General features: G+C 40.1%; 1 long non-coding RNA gene across 1 annotated transcript; it reads left to right on the top strand.

Annotated features, from left to right (window-relative positions):
• The first annotated feature begins 12,820 nt into the window (after window positions 1-12,820).
• On the top strand, window positions 12,821-17,260 carry LOC310907555. The gene is made up of 3 exons (XR_014589649.1): window positions 12,821-13,014; window positions 13,370-13,422; window positions 16,435-17,260. It is a non-coding gene; the product is annotated as an uncharacterized lncRNA (long non-coding RNA).
• The last annotated feature ends 270 nt before the right edge of the window (window positions 17,261-17,530 follow it).

The raw sequence follows: 17,530 nt of genomic DNA, 5'->3' as shown, positions 1-17,530 counted from the left end.
GCCCTCTGACACAAATGTTAATGTCTAATATAGATCTTCCAGGTTCTTTTAAACATCTAGTTACATTTTGAGGTCGTGTCCTCAGGGGTCATTGATGTAAGCGTGTTTGTAGAAAGAAACAAACAGCTCATTGAATTTGGTTTCCCACTTTAACATACATCAGTGAAATTAAATACGCCACGTTAGAATGTCTGGCAACAAACCCATTTTCTGATGTATAAAATTTGACTTTTCCCCTCTGTGTTTATGTCATAGCTAATACACAAAGATAAAGTGCATATACTATGCTCTGCATATTTACTGAACTTTGGCAAGTCACTAAGAGTCAGTACTCAAATCAAATAAGAACCACCCGATTTATAAAACACCCTTCTAAACTAATCTTATTATATTAAAAAGGAACTCTAGGTTGATACCAAGCCAATCAATAACTCATGCTTCCCACTGTTCAGCAAATATCAACTATCCCTTTCTAATCTTTGTGTTTTGCCACCATTGCAAATCCGTTGTGAGAAGCTGCCCTCATGTATTACTTAAATAAACAATGTAAATGCACCCAAACAAGAATAATCTCTGTACATGCTTATTTTCTCTGCAGGCACTGAGTGTCAGAGCATCTTAGTTTTGTAAAGGGATCTACTCCAGGTAATTAAATTCATCTTCCAATTTGTTTATCCTCAATTTGTAGCTGGCTACAATTTTTTTTTTTTTTTTTTTGCATTATTCTGCTGTCATCTACTAGCCGATACTCACCAATTGGAGGGAAAGAATTACTTATACTCGGAAAGTAGAGTTGGCTTCTGTTCAAATGTTTCTAAAAGATCTCCCATCTTCCTCCCAAAACTGCATTGTCTGGGAATAATCCATAACCTGTATAGGGTTGATTTAAATTCTTTTTGCTCTTCCAAATTTCCAGAGAGCATTAGGAAAAAAAAAATCATTAAGTTTAGAAGGCTAGGAGGCTTGGAAGTGGCTAGGAGGCAAAGGGAAACTTGATCTTCCTTTTAAATTATCATATGAAAGTTAAATTGGTAATGTTATAATTTCAAGAGTCTTATCAGTATCACCATTTATTCCTTGTAAACAACATGGGAAACCTGGCAGTGATGTAGCAGGATCTGAATAAGAGAACAGCAATTTACTAATTCCCTTTTAAAGGCTAACAGAGTTCCCAAACACAGCTTTGGCACCCTGCTTGATTCAGTTGCTTCATGCTTCTATGAAGGTTTATTGACTATATAAGGATCAAATAAGGGGTAAGCTGAAATCAGAAACACAGTATTCATTCATTTAACTCTGCTATAATAGAGTAAATTCAGGGTGACTCAAGGGACACAATGTCTTGTAAAACATATGTACTTAATATAAGGGTCATAAAATTTATTAAATTAAAAGCTAGGTTAAAAATAGGAAGAAAATTTATGCTGCTGTCTAAACGAGCCATAATTTCCCTTTGGCCTTTTACTTTCCACCTAATAAGGGTTCTAGGTTTTGTTGGTTTTGGGGCTTTTTGGGGGGTTTTTTTAGTAGTCAACTGGTAAAATCTTCATTGTTCACATGTGAATGCAAGTCACTTTACCAGGTGAACTGGTATGCTAAACAAAGGAAAGGAGGTGTGGCCAGCTGGGAGGATATATTGTATCATGGTTGACCACACATGAAAACCTGTAGGTATCCATTTATTATTTTGGAAGGAAGAGTCACTTGTTCCAAGCCAACAGAGCGCAATGGACAAAAAAAAACTTTTTTGGCCTTAAGGCTGAAAAAAACACAAAAATTTTGTTTATCTCTCCACCAAGATGCCCCAGTGCGGGTGGGATGTCAGCCAGGAGCCTCTTGATTAAATCATGGGTTGTTTGAGAAGACCCTCTGGTGTGAATGTTGAAGGGCTACTTGAACAAATGCTCTGGGGACTGTGAGACACTGAGAATCCCCTCCTGTCCTTGACAGATGTATCAGCAAAACCCAAAGTGCTCAGATGAAGTCAATGTAATTATCCTGCAGTCCTGCAGAATGACAGCAGAATTTAGCTCCCTCGATCAAGACAACCATTTTCTATTAGAGGTGTTGGGGAGGTGGGCTGGAAATAAAGCCTTGTGACCTGAATCCTCTTCTCTAATCCCTAAGAAATCAAAGTGATGCTGGCATCCTTGACTCATGACACTGACCAGACCATTTGGTAACTGAGATCTCTGCAATGTTTGCTCAATGGCATAAGTTGTTAAGGAAGGCCATGAAAAGCTTGTTTGTGCTAGAAGGCCACCCTTTTTCCCTGTGTTTTTACACCACAGGATAACACAACCAGCCTCAATTCCCATCCTCTGTGTGCTATGAAGGCTCTTTTTTTTTTTTTTTTTTTTTTTTGACGTGCTGTTTAAACGCTTTCTGCGCCCAAATCTGTCACCCGTGACCTCATTAAGTTGCATTTAATCACACAGGGATGCCCATCAGGCCTAACCCCATCATTTCCTGAGGAATTTTCCCCTGATTTACTTAATAGCTCTCAAACACTAAGCGGGAGACCTCCGGGTGCTGTTCCCTGTGCACGTTGGGTTTACTGGCATTCATACTGTGCTTTAAATAAACACTGTTTTGCAGGCACACTTGTTTTGAAAAATAAACTTCTGGGCAGAGAGAGTCAGCTCACATCAGAGCCAGACTGGTAGCGATTTGGCTGTCCCCAGCAGATGGGAAGAGGTCAGGGTTTTGGTTTGGGGGTTTTGGAGGGGTGTGGGTAGGCAGGAAGAAGCCACCCTTTCTGAAATAGCACCTGGGATTTCACATCTTTTCTTCAGGGAGAAGAAAAGCCTGACACCAAAGTGGTGGCTCTTTAGAAGGATGTTTTGGGAAGAGGATGTGGTAGCAGCCCTGCAATGTGCTCCCAAAGGGCACCTCATTCTCCATTTCCAGGGAATGTGACTTTGTCTCCTCTTAACCCCTGTCTTCTGCTGGGCACATGTTGGTCCGTGACCTTCATCCTCATGCTGAAAGGCTTTTGGAAGGGTAAGGAACATGCCCTTATCCTGCCTATCCTGCCAGCTTAGTTACCTCTTCCCCTGCCCAGTCACTTCTGGGATGGGAACCATGGAGAATGAGGGAGAGTTATGTCCTCTTGGGGAAGGGTATTCTGTGTGATTAAAAGTTTTATTTTTTTGCCTAAACTGAGGATGTTTTCAGGGAGGCAAAACTAGGAAGGTTCATTGTATGTGTGTCCTCTGTTTCATCTAGGGCTTTCGACGTAGTTGTCACAAATCCTTAGACAGTGGGAGTAGCAAGACCATATATATAATATATACAAATATTATATATATATAAATATATATAAAATATAAACATATAAAATATCATCTATATAAATTATAAAAATATATAAATACATATATAAAAATACATACATATAAATAAATAAATAAAAATAGAAATATATATATATAAAAATATGCACACGTGTGTTTGTGGCCCAGGGGTTTGCTGCCAGTTAGGGGAAGGAAAAGTGCAACAGGGCTTAGGAGGTTCTACTTTGAGGACCACTACTGTGCCCTAGTGTTGTATCCTCTGATGTTCCACAAAAGACACCAGACTTGGTAGCACAGTGTGCAGTCGGTGGAATTAATGCAGGTGTTTTGTAGTGGGAAATATTTACCCCATGCAGTATCTTACACATTATGTGGCCTTCCTCTGAGAGAGCTCAGTTTGATCACCAGCAGTACCTTGTCCTGACATTTCTAAGATGTATTTTAGAGCTGACCTTTCAGTCCTGCTGATAGGATCATAGCATATTCACCTATCACCATGATTGGGGCTATTTCTTTCTTTTTTTCTCCACTATAGAGCTGGGCCACTGTAGTTGGTAAATGAGAACCCTCTCCTGTCTGCCACATCTTCTCTTAAATTATTGAGACAATTTATGAGGTGAATGAGATGAATGACACCCAGTTATTTTCTTTGGTCATTCTCAATAGCCAGCATTGTCTAAAATTGCTACTAAAGTCATGCCCATGCTGCTGTGCCTTGGGAGGAAGCTTGGAGTTTGGCAGTCCTGGTGAAACCAGGTGGATGGCAATGGGTGCCTTTCTGTTTTTCAGATCAGAGGCATCATGTCAAAACAAGGTGTTCAAACTTCTGAAAAGACAATCCTTTGAGAGCTCTGGGGCTGGGCTACAGTGCGAATCATTTGTCTGTGGGAAGGGTCACCAATTAATTAGCAGTTTTAGTTAAAAAAAATTTTAAACTGGCAGCCCTTCTGAAATTTAAGCACATTGTTCATGGTGTAATTATAGATGAAATATTAGAGAAGTGGACTAATTACACACAATGCACTTGAGCCCAATTAAAATAGCATCTGCAGTGAACGTAGGGGTATTCTCTTTCGCTAATAAGAAATACTTTCTTAACAACAGAAAATAAAATAGCTAAATTGGATATGCAGTTGAGATTATAAATATCCTATTAGCATATAAAATGAGGATTAACCTTACTTAATCACTGCTTGCTTGATCATCAAAAGTCATGTTTCACCTCTATAATGTAGCTGTATCCTCTCTGAAGAAAAAAAAAAAAAGCAGCATATTAATAAATTTGGCTAATTAGGTGCTTTTTCTCATCTGCTCAATGAAGCTGGTGGAGCAAACCGGCTGCCCTTAAGCGCTTTGGCTCTTTCACATCCTAAAGTTCAGGCTTATTTCTAGTAGACATCTTTTGATGAAGATGCAGGGTTTAAGCAGCTTTGCATGTGGCGTTCTGGCCTGCATGGCTTGGTGGGTGATCATACCAAGGACAACTTTGACCTGTGAAGCTGTTGGGGAGGAGAAAAAATAAAAAGACAGGAATAAAGAAAAACAGTTAAATTAAGTTTCACCCAGTGCAAAATAAGGCTCTACCTTAAACATCAGGGTGTGAGGGCCTGTTCTGATTTCAGAGGCTGGAGCAAGTAGGTTTTGTGTGGGTCTGTCACCGCCCTCAGGTGTCCCTGAGAGCCAGCTGGCGCTCGGAGGAGGAGAGGGAGAGCAGCGGGGAGAGATACTGCCCGCCAGCTGGTGGCTTGGCTGTGCTGAAGCTGGGCAAGGGGGCAGTGAGAAAAGCAGTCTGACCTCCACTCTCTGCTATAAATATTCAGTATGCACAAAAAGGAGATGAGCTCTGAGCGAGGAGAGGGCTTTGGATCCGTTATTTCGGTATATTTTCTGCCCACATCCCATAGGGAATGGGTCCTGTGGTGGTGCTGCCTGTTGTATCTGAGGATGGCTTGGCAGGTTTCAGAGCTGGGCTTATTTACAGAGCTGCCCTGCCTCTGGTTCCATCACAATATCCTTCTGTTTGTTGGGTCTGTGAGTGGTGGAAAATAGTAGTAAAGCCGTGATGGGGCAGGAGCAAGCCTATGAAATATGGGCATGGTTTGATGTAACCCCATGCAGCTCTGCTCCCTGGCCGTGCACTGTTTCCATTAGTGCCTGTGTGTTTTCCTGGCATGAGGGCCGGTGGCTGATAGCTTGCAGAAGCTGAGCTTTAAATGTGCCTGTTGACATATTCCCAGAGGAAAGGCTTGAGTAATACCATCCTCTCTGGGCTGAAGCAGGGCCCTGCAGCACTGATGGCACACGTTCGAGGGCTGGTAGCTGTCATATGGGCTCGTGGCTCCTTGGCTAAAGGTGAATTTTACCCCCTGCCATTTGCCTTATTCCCAGGGACCATTTCAGCTTTTATTTTGTCGTAAGTGTTCAGTTTTAATGTAAGTGTGGACCCAAACCCAACTAAAATGAGCCCAAGTCTGGCCTCCCAAAATACTTGGTACTGCAATGCCTAAAATGATTCTCTTGGCAAGGGTGAAAAAGAGGATAGAGGCACAGAAAGTCCCATATTTAATTGCAGCTTCTCTGTTGTGATTTGTCTCCACCAAGCTAAGCTGAAGCTTCAGCTGCCTGTGTCCTGTCCCTAGGCAGAAGTGTGAATTTTCCCCTCTTCCACAAACACTAGTCAAGTGCACCGAGGGACGGTGGTTTTATTTATCGTATTCAAGGAGCCACAATTGGATGTTTCACAATAAACTGGGCTCAGCCTGTGATTTACAGTAATGGAGAAGAGCACTCTGCTGGCATGGCCCTGGTGTTGCCAAGTCTTGTGATGGTTGCAATGATTTTTCCTTACTGCCACAGAGCCTGGAGCAAAGTGTTCATAAGCATTTCAGCTTGCTTTTTTCTTTTTTTTTTTTTTTTTTTCTTTTTTGTTGGTAGTGGCAATGGAAGGCTTTGTTTTCTTGTATTAAGAGCATCCTTCCATCCCTTAGGGCAGAACAAAAGAGCTTGGAAGCATGTTCTCAGTGTCTTCACAAAGACTCAAAAGGCAGTATGAATTTTTTTTATTTTTTTTTAAAGGAACCCCCAGTTTGTTTTCCCACGATTAGTTTAAGTCACTCTGGCATGAGTTCATACGCTTTCTTGCCTGATTCATGGAGACTGGAGAAGGGCAGCAGTAGCAGAAGCAGCAGCAGCTACCTCCACAGGGCTGGAGGTGGGGTGACACTATCAAATGAGGTCTGCAGGGGAGTTTGGAGCTAATAGGGTAGACATACACTTTTTGCTGCTTTCGTTCCTGTCTTTAAATCTCATTATTACTTATATTTCCAGGGTTTATATCCATTTTCATCTAACCTGGTGGAAGAGGGTTAAAGGAACCTGAAGCGTAAATGTAGCTCAAAATATTAAAATCAATCTTCTGGTGGTCTGATTTCAGTTCTTTTCAAAACTCTCACTTCCAGTGACTTCTGGCTGTGGCACAGGCCACCTTCTCATTTGTAGCCTGCCACTTTCCCCCTCCTCTCCTTTTGGTGCTAGAAATCACATTCAACTAAACCCTTCAGAGAAACACGGAAGGCAAATTGAAAGTGACTGGGAATAAAATAGACTTTGCCATGCGGGGGGATTTGAGGTGTTATACTGTAGGGGAGGGCTGTGGGTGAAGTGACTGAATCCAGAAACATATGGAGAATGGAAAGGTCTGTGGGTGATCGTAACATCAAAAACACGAAATGAAGTCAGCTGCCTTGGTAGAAATGCAAGTTCAGGGACTCTGCTGCAAAGAAATTAAGGGAAATACAAGTGGGAATGAGAAACATTTTTCTGGCTTTCATGGCTATTCATATGGCAAGAAACCTCTCTTTGGGCTCTGGTTTTAAATTGTGGTTTTTGGTGGTTTTTTTTTTTTTTTTTTTTTTTTTTTTTTTTTTTTTTTTTTTGGTGTATGTCTGTGTGGGGTTTTTTTTGTTTGTTTGTTTGTTTGTTTTTTTGTTTGTTTGTTTTTTTCACTGATGCTATAGCCTTAAATCATGGTAATATTCCTGAGCATAGAAAAGATAACTTGGGGGACTCTAGTCTCAGTGAGAGGAGAATTAAACACTGCTTTCAATGTAGCTGCAGCCAAAATCCTGCCTTTTTTCCCTCACATCCTGAGCACTAATTCATTAGGAAAACCCAATGTTAACAGCAGCTTCTTGTCTTGCCAGGTGGGCCAAAGAGTCAAACCAAAAATGAAGCTGGCAGTTGACTTTTATCCGCTTACATCGAATTAGGGGAAGCCTCGGCTCTTCATGTGCTCTTATTCCTTGCAAAGAGAGAGAGTTTGGGAAATCTAAAATCCCTGAGTGCCACAGAAATGTTGGATTTGAGTCCGATTTCCTTCAAAGAGATCATTCCTCTCGCTTCCCACTTAGCCATCAAAAAATGAAGTGGCCCAGTTTCCAGAACCCTTTGAGATTTTTCTCCTGGAGCAAGACGAGCTACTGTCCTTTCCGTGCTGCGGAGGGGAAAAATTTTGGCCACTTCATTAAGATGCCTAAATTTGGCTTAGGAGTAATTTACAGCCCTAGCCCTGGCTGCCATGACTGGTTGTCACTTCTCATCATCCCCTCCAGATCTTCAGGGGAGGTTTACACAGCAATTCAGCTGCAGCATGAAGTTGCTACATTAGGGGTGAAGGGTCCCCTTGCGACGCTGGATTGTTTTATGGGGGAAAGCAGAAACCAAGATGCTTCAGTGGGAGAAGGGGGGGAGAAATAGGTCTTTCCAAAGGAGATCAAAGGAGGCAAGAGGAGGGGACTGATTTTCGGCGAGAGGAGCGCAGGGCTCATCTCGTTGCCTCTGTGCTATAATTCAAGGCTTGTTTTCAAGACCCATCACACAATTTCTCCCCTAACAGGATGGGGAGGGGGGAGTGTGTGGGGAGGAGGACTTGGTTAAATTGTAAATGAGTGTTTCTTCAAGCGCTCCGAGGAAATATGTTCTTTCCCCGTAGAGCCTATACATTATTTTCATGTAGTTACGGGGCCTCACATTTCCTGGAACTATCAACCAGACCTTAATTCTCCTCACTAGACATCCCTTTAAAATTGTGGAGCTCTCTTAATCAACCTTTGTATCAGCAGCAAATTTGCAGTATGACCTAATTTGAAAGATGTCCTGAAGTGCTGACTCAAAGGGTTGGTGAATAAAAGCCAGTCATTGCCGCCGTGACACTAATGTGATGCAAAACAAAATCGAGTTGCATCAGCTGAACATTAGTTTGCAAAAAAAATATTAGTGATTGAAGCCACTTCCTGGTCATCTTTTATTTATGCTTAGGAAATTTATACTTCTTGGGGTCTGAGGCGGCTCTAAAACAAACTTCTGGAGGAGAAGCACGAAGAGGCTCTTAAATGGTGAAAAATCCCAGTCGGGTCTATACATCTAAGCTGCATCATTTGCACTTCATAATCTCCCTCTCTTTTATAGAGCAGGAGGCAGACACATTATTTTAGAACTTTTATTAAAATATTTATACAGCAACAGATGAAAATTCTCATCCTAATATGTCTCTTTTTGCATTTTTCGATTGCGTTCCAAGTCTTTATCTTTTTTTTTCCCTTCTGTAATTGAAAAGCAGACGATACTCCTTCATTCTCCGGATAAGTAACTGTCTCAAAATGACTAGCAGTTACTTTGGGACTCAAAGAAATAAAAAGGAAAGAAGGGATTTGGGCCAGAAAGTTTATGGGGGAAAAAAACCTCATCCCTCACAAAGCAAGAAAACCCCATTCCGCTGTAGTTTTATTTAATGTCTCCAAAAAGAAAAAGTGAGTATAAATTATTGAGGTTTTTTTTTTTTTTTTTGCTATGATTTTATGCGGACATTGTTTAATTTTTTTTTTCTGTTTTTCCCTTTAGTTTCTCTTTTTCTTGCTTCCTTAAGGAAACTTATTTGAGCTAGAACAACCCGGCCAGAGAAGAACAGAGTGCATTTCTTTACCAGTTTGTCAAATATTGGCAGCTAATTCACACTCTGAAGGGTTACTGACGAATCAGGGGTCTAGGGATGAATCAACTCAGCAGGAGTATTTTTCCCTGCACATTTTTTTAAAAATTATTTTACTTTTAAATTGAAATATCAATAATGCAAATCATCTAATATGTGCTGATAAAATGTCTATGACTTTCCACTGAAGTGTCTGAAAACCACATACACACAGACACATGGAACAAGGGAGACAGGCCATTAATTTAAAATTTAGAGGACCAATAAGTTTTTGATAGCAATGGGTTACTGTGCTAATGATTATTTAACTTGCTTCATGTAGGGTTAAGTGTGTATGGCTATGTAAAGTGCAGCTCCTTATTGAAGTGAGACAATTTTGCCTCTGAAATGTTATATTCAAAGCAGGGGGAGGAAAGCAGCCAGATTATAAAAAACAGTTACTCTATGATGGCAAATTTCAAACAATTGTGAAGCAGGAGCTGTTACAGTTACAGAAGTAAATTTTGCTACTGCAGGAAAAATAAAAAAACCAAGCTACCATACACAAAACCAAAATATTTCTGAGTTTCCTCTCTGCTTCCTCTTAGAAGCTGTTCTAATATTTATTGATGGGTGCAAGCACAGAACGGGGAACATGGCTGGATGTTTTACCTTGCTGGTTATTCTCCTAATTATTCTCATCCTTTCTCTTTCTTTTACTTAATATTCTATTCTTAAAAAAAAAAAATAATCTTGTATTTTACTTAGTCTCAAGGTGTGTATTACCACAGTAAGACACCATGGGAGCTGGGCTTTGCTTGTGTCTTTTTGAGCTTGAAGGGACATCTTATTATAGACATATAATTCAATACTGTACATATTATTCCAGAGAACACTGATCATTCTTTTTCAAGTAAAAGGTAATACCACTTCTAAATTAAAAAAAACCCCCAAACCTAAGAGTAGCAATAAATGTTTGATAGCCTGTAAATGATTTACAGACTTTTTTACTCCAGCACTCTTCAAGTACAGTATGTTTGTGTTTTTCATGTTGTTTATTTTGTCTTTCCATAGGGATTGCACTTGCTAACCTCCCAATTTTGGGTTGTTTATTCTTTATGTGGCTGACTCCTTCACAGCGCTGCCATTTGTGAGTATTTTGTGTCCTTCAGCCCTCCTAGGAGGTTGTAGGTAGGAATGCTCTAAACCTGCTCATAGTTTCCTTTGGGGAGAGGATGGCAAAGTAACAGCTAATGATCTGGAAGTTAGCTGGAATTCAGAGACAAACACTAAACATAATATATCTATCTACCTATATATATATATAAAAGAGATTTTTTTTTTCCTAAAAAAGAAGAAAAAAAAAAGAAAAAAAAAAAAAAAAGAAAAAAAAAAAAAAAAAAAGCAATGAAAATTTATGACCTTAACATTCCTTCAGGGTCAAGCAATTTATCAAATTCTCTCACTTTCTGGTTTCAATTACACAGCTATTGTGGAAGGAACTTATTTTAGCAGGTTCATTTGCCTCAGTAGGGAATACAGGACTTTGGCCTAATGCTTCACCTTTAGTGCAGGCCATTTGAGCCTTAGAACAAATACCAATCATCACTCTTAGGGGGGAGAAAAAAAAAAAAAAAAAGCAAAAAAAAATCTGCATTGGTATGGCCTATTGGAATGGGGTTTCTGTCAAGGTAAACGGTTGTCGGCAATGACTGTGGTAGAGTGGCGATAAATCCCATTTTATTGCTGAAAAATTCCAGCTTCTCTCCATGCCTGACAGCTCCCCACATTCTCGTACCCATTTGGGCAATTTCTGCACTATGTCCATCTGGTTCTTATTACCTCTCAACCTGGCAGTGTCTGATCCAGAAAAAGTGCAGGTCAAAAACAGGGGAAAGAAACCAAGGTGATGGACAAAACAGAAAGAGAGTGATTGAGGGACCAAGTCATGCTTCCTGTTCCTCCCTCCCCAGCCAAGAAAATATGGGCTTGAGTGGAATAAACAAATTTAAGGGAGGCTATTAGCTTGATAATGAAGTTGCTGTCAACATCCTTAAAATACAAAATTAAATAAGTATTAATCCACATGCTCCAAGCTTTGGTATTACCACCAAATATTTGCCCAGGACACTGATGACATCTGCCTAAGTAAAACATTTCTGGAGAAATGGGAAAAGCCAAGACTTCAAATCCTTAAATCTAGGAGTTCTGGTGTGACCATTTCATCTGCAGCCCTTTTTCACTGTGCCCTTGGCATTAGGGAGGATGAGACTTGTCTCCAAAGGTTCATTTGGGGGTTGCAAATTGTTTCAGGAGGGCATCAAAAGTATTTATTACGTTGCAGTTTGAGAAAAAAATCCCAACCCAAAGTAAAAGTTGGCCTATCTTCTTAAAAGAAAAATGAAAAGAATTTATTTCCCTGCAAGTTTTGTGCATTCTGCTGAACTCAGACCTAAGTTAGAAAGTCCTCAAAACCCCCTACAAAAAGTAGAGGGAAATCTGATAATTTTTAAAATTTTTAAAAATTTAAAAATCAAACAAATTAGCTCACAACCACTGAACTGTCAATAAGTCAAAACAAAAAACCCATGGGAGCACTTGCTCTCCTCCCAGCTAAAATATTTTGTGTGACATTTGTCAAGAAACCTCCTTGTGCTATCATGAGACATGCCCTGATCCACTTTCGATCTCTCCCTTTGGGGGGGGGCAAATGAATTTAATTGCAAGTTTTTAAATTATTCTACCTGAAACACTTCATTTCCCACCCAAAATTCTGCTTGCTGTACCTTTTTTCCCCTGTAGACCATCACTACTTAGGTGTTGTGGGTATCATGTTAGCTTACACAGCCTCTTCCCTCATTCCCTGAAGATGCAAGGGAAATTCAACCCAACTTTTTGGAGTTAAAAAATCCCCAAAATCTGACTGAATTCTAAGCAGCAGAAATTCCAGAGTGTGCTCTGTGATCCTTGGGGAGGAGGGCTCTGAAGCATCCCCGCACTTTGTGTCTCATATATGGCAGGATTTGCTGACAGGTGCAATGGTCTGGCCTGGCAAAAGAAGGCTGGAAATCGTGGGAGATATTAGGAATTACATCCCCATGTCTTGTACAAACCTGTTGGCCCCAAGAAAAGCTCAAGATGAGGCTCTAACAATGGAAGAAGACACAGATTTTAGCGGAGCTGGAGGAAGATGTTGCTGTTGAACAAGGAGATAGGACAGAGAATGAGTAGGAAGGAAAAGGCGGGGAAGAATTCAAGATCTTGCTCTGGAATGGGTGGCCTAAAAACACCACAAAGTGTGACACTCAGCTCACCACTTGTCCTTGCAGCTTCTCCCTCTGATGATGGAGCATCCATTTAAAATAAGAATTTGGAGGAGAGGGCTTTGATGGGAAAAGCCTTCCTCTCTGTTACCTTTTGGTGTCAGTAATGCCGCTGAGAAATTTGTCTGTCTACGCTCAGGATTTGCTTGCGTTTGTCATGGATTAGAGAATTAGATTTAAAAAAAAAAAAAAGTATTATTTTCTGCCTGTCTTTTTCTTTGTCCAGTTGTGGGAGGAATGCCATGCAGATTTATACGCCAAGATATTAAGAGTGAGTGGTTTGAGAACACCTACAAACACCTTGGCTTGAAGAACCACTCAGCCACACTGCTTGATTTGCCTGTGAACCCATGGAATACAAAAGAATCTGACATGAGGAAAAGCCCCATCTTGGACAATAAAAATTATGTCAGCATGAAAATGGTTAATGGTGAGTATTATAGCTTCAAAAGGCCCCATTGGCTACCCTTAAAGGATGCCCTGCAATTGTTAAACTCATCAGATGCAACTACCCTTCCTCAGCTAGCCCTTACATTTGTCTGGCTAACAGTAAAAAAAACCCAAAACTATAATAAATCGGTAACATATGTTGCCAGACAAGAATAAGTGATATAAATAAAGAGTCAAGAGACATAGCCCCTCAAGAACAATGTGTAAAGATTTAAACTTCCAATGTATTAGTTAAGCTAGGAACGTTTTAGGAGGAACTTGAAAGTGGTGTACTGTTTGTTTATATCATTCCTTCTCTTTTTTTTTTCTCTCCTCTCTTTTTTTCTTCTCTTCAGATTGCATTTTAAATCAAAATGTTCTCCATGACTGACTGCTTTGCAGCACTAGGGTAAGTCCCATTTTTCCACAGCTTAAACAAAAAATATGCCTGAGAAAGCTATGCCAGAAAGGCATTTTGCTGCCTTTTGGTTTAGGAAATAAGCACAATGTTGTTGGGAAGACATACTCTTTTTTTATTATTATTATTCCTTCTCTTTTTTTAAAATCCAAATACAGAAAATTGTGCATGTGCAAACATAGCTACTATCAAGAAAGCCAATTCACTGTAAAGGTGACAACTCTCCAAACTAGTAATACATTAACAGCTGCAGCATTAAAAAAGAAAATATAACACCAAATATGCTTTGAGACTTAGCTGGATGTTTTATTTATCTTTTACTTTTATTGAGACATCCTTTGAAAAATGGCATAAAATAAATAGTTTTACAAAACAACAACATAATCAATCTCTAAATGAGAAGATAAATCAAGGATTTCATTAACTGCTGGTAGCCAGTTTAAATTGTAGTCTTGTCCATAATGTCTATCTATCTATGTATGTCCAAGTTATATTAAAAACCTTTAAATGGCTTTGTAATATCAGCTACATCTAGCTATTATAATAATTAATGATACTGTTTTATAAATCAATATATGTATTCTTGATAAATTCATATCCAGTTAATGGTGTAATTTAAATAAAAAATTAATGTAATAAAGGACATACTGGAATAAGCAGGAAATCTTTAAAGGTTAAGAGGCAAATTTGTCTAAATTCTTTTTCCTTTGTACCTATTTTTTGAGAAACCCTCCGTTGAAATGCAGCAGATAACAGGCTGGCTCTCCGGATTTCTCTCTCGCCATTAGTTTTGTTTTAACAGCACCCGGTGAGTTTTTGCAGCCAAAGGAAAAGGGAAAGCCCCTTCAGCAGCAGAAATAGTTTCCTCCCTGGTTTCTCATCCTGCTGCAAAACTACAAACAAAAACAAAAACAAAGACAGAAGCAAAAAGAAGGAAAGTAAAAAATAAAAAAACAAACCACCACCCCGGCATTTGGCCAGAAGAAGAAATGGTAAAAATGGTCCTTTTTTTACCGTTCCCCATCGATTCCATATTTGTGTTATTACAAAAATATTTTGCTTGTTCTATACTGTGTCATTAAAAAAGGTAAAATATGAACATTTTGTTCCAGGCATGAAGTGCATTCAGAGGAGCCTGGAAACCCTGCAGACTGCTCAGTGTAATAAAAAGCTGTTCTTTATCTCTTGTTTTAAATACAGTTAATCCTGTTTATTCAGCAAACACATTTAAGAGCAACTTTGAGGGGGAAAAAAAAAAAACCAAAACAGAAAAAGCTGGAAATTGCCTTTTTCTATCTGCAGTGGTGAGAAACCGTGGCTCCGTTCCTTTGCTTTTATTTATAGTCAGAAACCACAAAATGTATCTCTAACAATAACAGGGATTTTAATAGGCAATATTAATTGTTCTCCCCTTAACGTTTGATCTGAAATGTTTCAAACAAAAGCCCCGTTGCCTGTTTATATGCTGAATTTGTTTGAAGAATATCTCTCTGAAATGATGCAAAGCACGATACTTCGTCATTCGGACTGACACGGGACAGAAATGTCATTTTAATCCATTGAGTGATTTTTTTTTTTTTTTTTTTTTTTTTTTTTTTTTTTTTTTTTTTTTTGGGTTTTCTTTGGTGGGGGGGCAGTTTTTTTTTTTTTTTTTTTTTCTCAACATTGCTCTGCCTTATTTAGAGCAGCAGTGATCTGCTCAGTTTCTTTTGACACTGATGGGTATTTCAAACCCCTTACGCAGAGGGGAGGGAGGAAAAAAGGAATTTGCTGCCAGTCACAGCAGCGATGCAGCTCCACAAGCCATCGTTTATTTGCTAAAAGTTTACATTTCAAATGAGCTTGAAATGCAAAGGTGGGCTTTTTTTGATGCTGGGACTGTGTTTAGGAACAGAGAGAGAAAATAGGGGGAAGGTGATTGTGCTCGTGTGTTAAAGACTATCGGGATATTGGTAATACAGCCATTTAAAATGTATTTTGTTTTTTGATGCAGCCAGGAGCAGGAGATTCACAGCCATATCTGGGATGCTTAATTTAAGCTTTACAGGAAAAAAAAATTCAAACATCAGCTTACAACAACATGCTGGAATACATTGCACATTTTAAAGATCTTCAGTTGGAAATGTGTGTTATATTTTTTACCCTCCCTTTCTGGGATCACTAACGTGCCTCTCCCCAGACAAAGCAAGGACAAGTTCCATCTTTAAAAATTATCTGCCTAACAGATCACATTCTGAGGCATGTTCCCCGCTTTTTATTACCACGGATAACCTCTTAATGCTATCACAATTTTATACTTGTTAAGTGGACACATCTCTTCCCTATATTTAACTGCAAACAAAGCGACTTCATTTTGGGGGGCGGGAGGGAGGAGAAATGGTTTTGGGATGATTAGAAACATAAGTTTCTATCTTCTGTCACACCAGCCTATCAATTATTCAGAACCCTACTAAATTTAGATGTCTGTTCCTAAAACGTTGTTTGCACTCGTTCCCTGGGAAGATGGAGGCAGCTGATAATTTGGCTAAATTATGCGTTTGAGCCCAATGGTTACAAATGAAAGGGTCGGATTCGGCAGATTTATTTGCCGCTGATGAAAAACTCTTGGTGGCAGGAATTCAGACCACCTCCTCCTCCTTTAGGGAGCGAGCTGAGGGGTGAGGTGGTGCCCACAGGTATTTGTGTGGACCAAGCCTCATTGTTAACAACAAATATGATGCATCAGTGACTCGGTGGGAGGTTTTACTGATCAATTAGGGACTGCCTACTGGGGGGCCAAGGGCCCTAAAGCAGCTCCTGAGGTGCTTTGTGCCCCAGGTAGTCATTACCTGGGCGTAAAGACCAATAAAGGGGGGATTATTGCTGTTATAGGACAAGACGCGAAGGATGCGGGGTGGAGGACTCTGGATCTGTAATGTGCTCATCTCAAACCCGCACTTTGAGTATCCCTGGTGCAGCCTGGCTGCCGTGATGGTGTAAAATATCTCTCTTTTCTTTTTCCAGGGGTGTGATTGGCAGCAAGTCTCCACCGAGTGTGGGCGTCCTCCCGTGCGCACCAGTCACAGGACGTGAAGGGGGAGTTTTTTTGGTAATTTATTTTATTTATTTTTTTCTTTATATAAATAGATAGACTCTGACAAATAACGCCGCCTCTTCACGGAGCTCCTTCGCAGCAGCAGCAGCAGCAAACAGACCTCTGCTGGGTTTATCAGTGGCAGAACCTCCTTTCCTGAAGGAAATAATATTTTTTGGTGAAGATAATTCAGTTGATATTGCAATAGCTTAGGGGGGCAAAAAGCTGCAGGTACTGTAGCAGGAGCAGAGCTGCTTCCAGCAGCCCTGGGCATGGGGGCAACAATGATTTCTGCACTGGTCATGTTTCACATGGCCAGGCACAAGAGCAAGAGGAGAGCTGAAAGAAATGCTGCTGACTGTGAAAAACAACAAAATAAATAATCAAATAAAATCAAATCCGTGCAACAGAAACATCAGCCTTTCTCTTACCAATGACAGTTGGTAATTGCCAAAACACAGACAGCCTTAGGCTAAAAAAATCCCAAACCAACCTCCTCCCCCCAAAAAAAATCCATAAAGAATTTAATTTATATCTAGAAACCAAAACATTTCAGGCAAACAGCACACAAATTGCATGAGTCCTTGTGTCATTCCTCTCTACCCTGCGCTGACTCCTAAGTTACACTGCTGAGGAACATATCCCCATTTTTACAACTCTGGCATAAAGGCAGGCGAGTGGCAATGGGGAAGGGGAAAAAAAAAACACCCAACCCCCCGAAAAAACCCAAAACAAAGGACGTGTGAGGGCTTTCATTTATTTTGATAATCCTCCTCCTGCTCCACGGCGTTTTGCTGTCTTTGTCAAAGTGAATGACAACAATTTGGCCAACTCTCTCTGAGCTGCACTCAACAGTGACAGGCAAATTATCAGAGGCCCTGCACTCCTTATTATCAGAGGAGAAGTCATCAGGAGGACGTGTGGAGGATCCCTCTCCCCTGTCACTATTTGTCAGTGGGACAAGGGCCACTGCTATGGGTAGCTGACAGGTAATTTCAACAATAACAATTACTCCTATTACTGGTG

The sequence above is a fragment of the Zosterops lateralis genome (assembly GCF_965231275.1).
Source record: "Zosterops lateralis genome assembly, chromosome: 3".
Lineage (NCBI taxonomy): Eukaryota > Metazoa > Chordata > Aves > Passeriformes > Zosteropidae > Zosterops > Zosterops lateralis.
The sequence above is the reverse complement of the archived record's forward strand: the minus strand, read 5'-3'. Positions and strand labels throughout refer to the sequence as shown.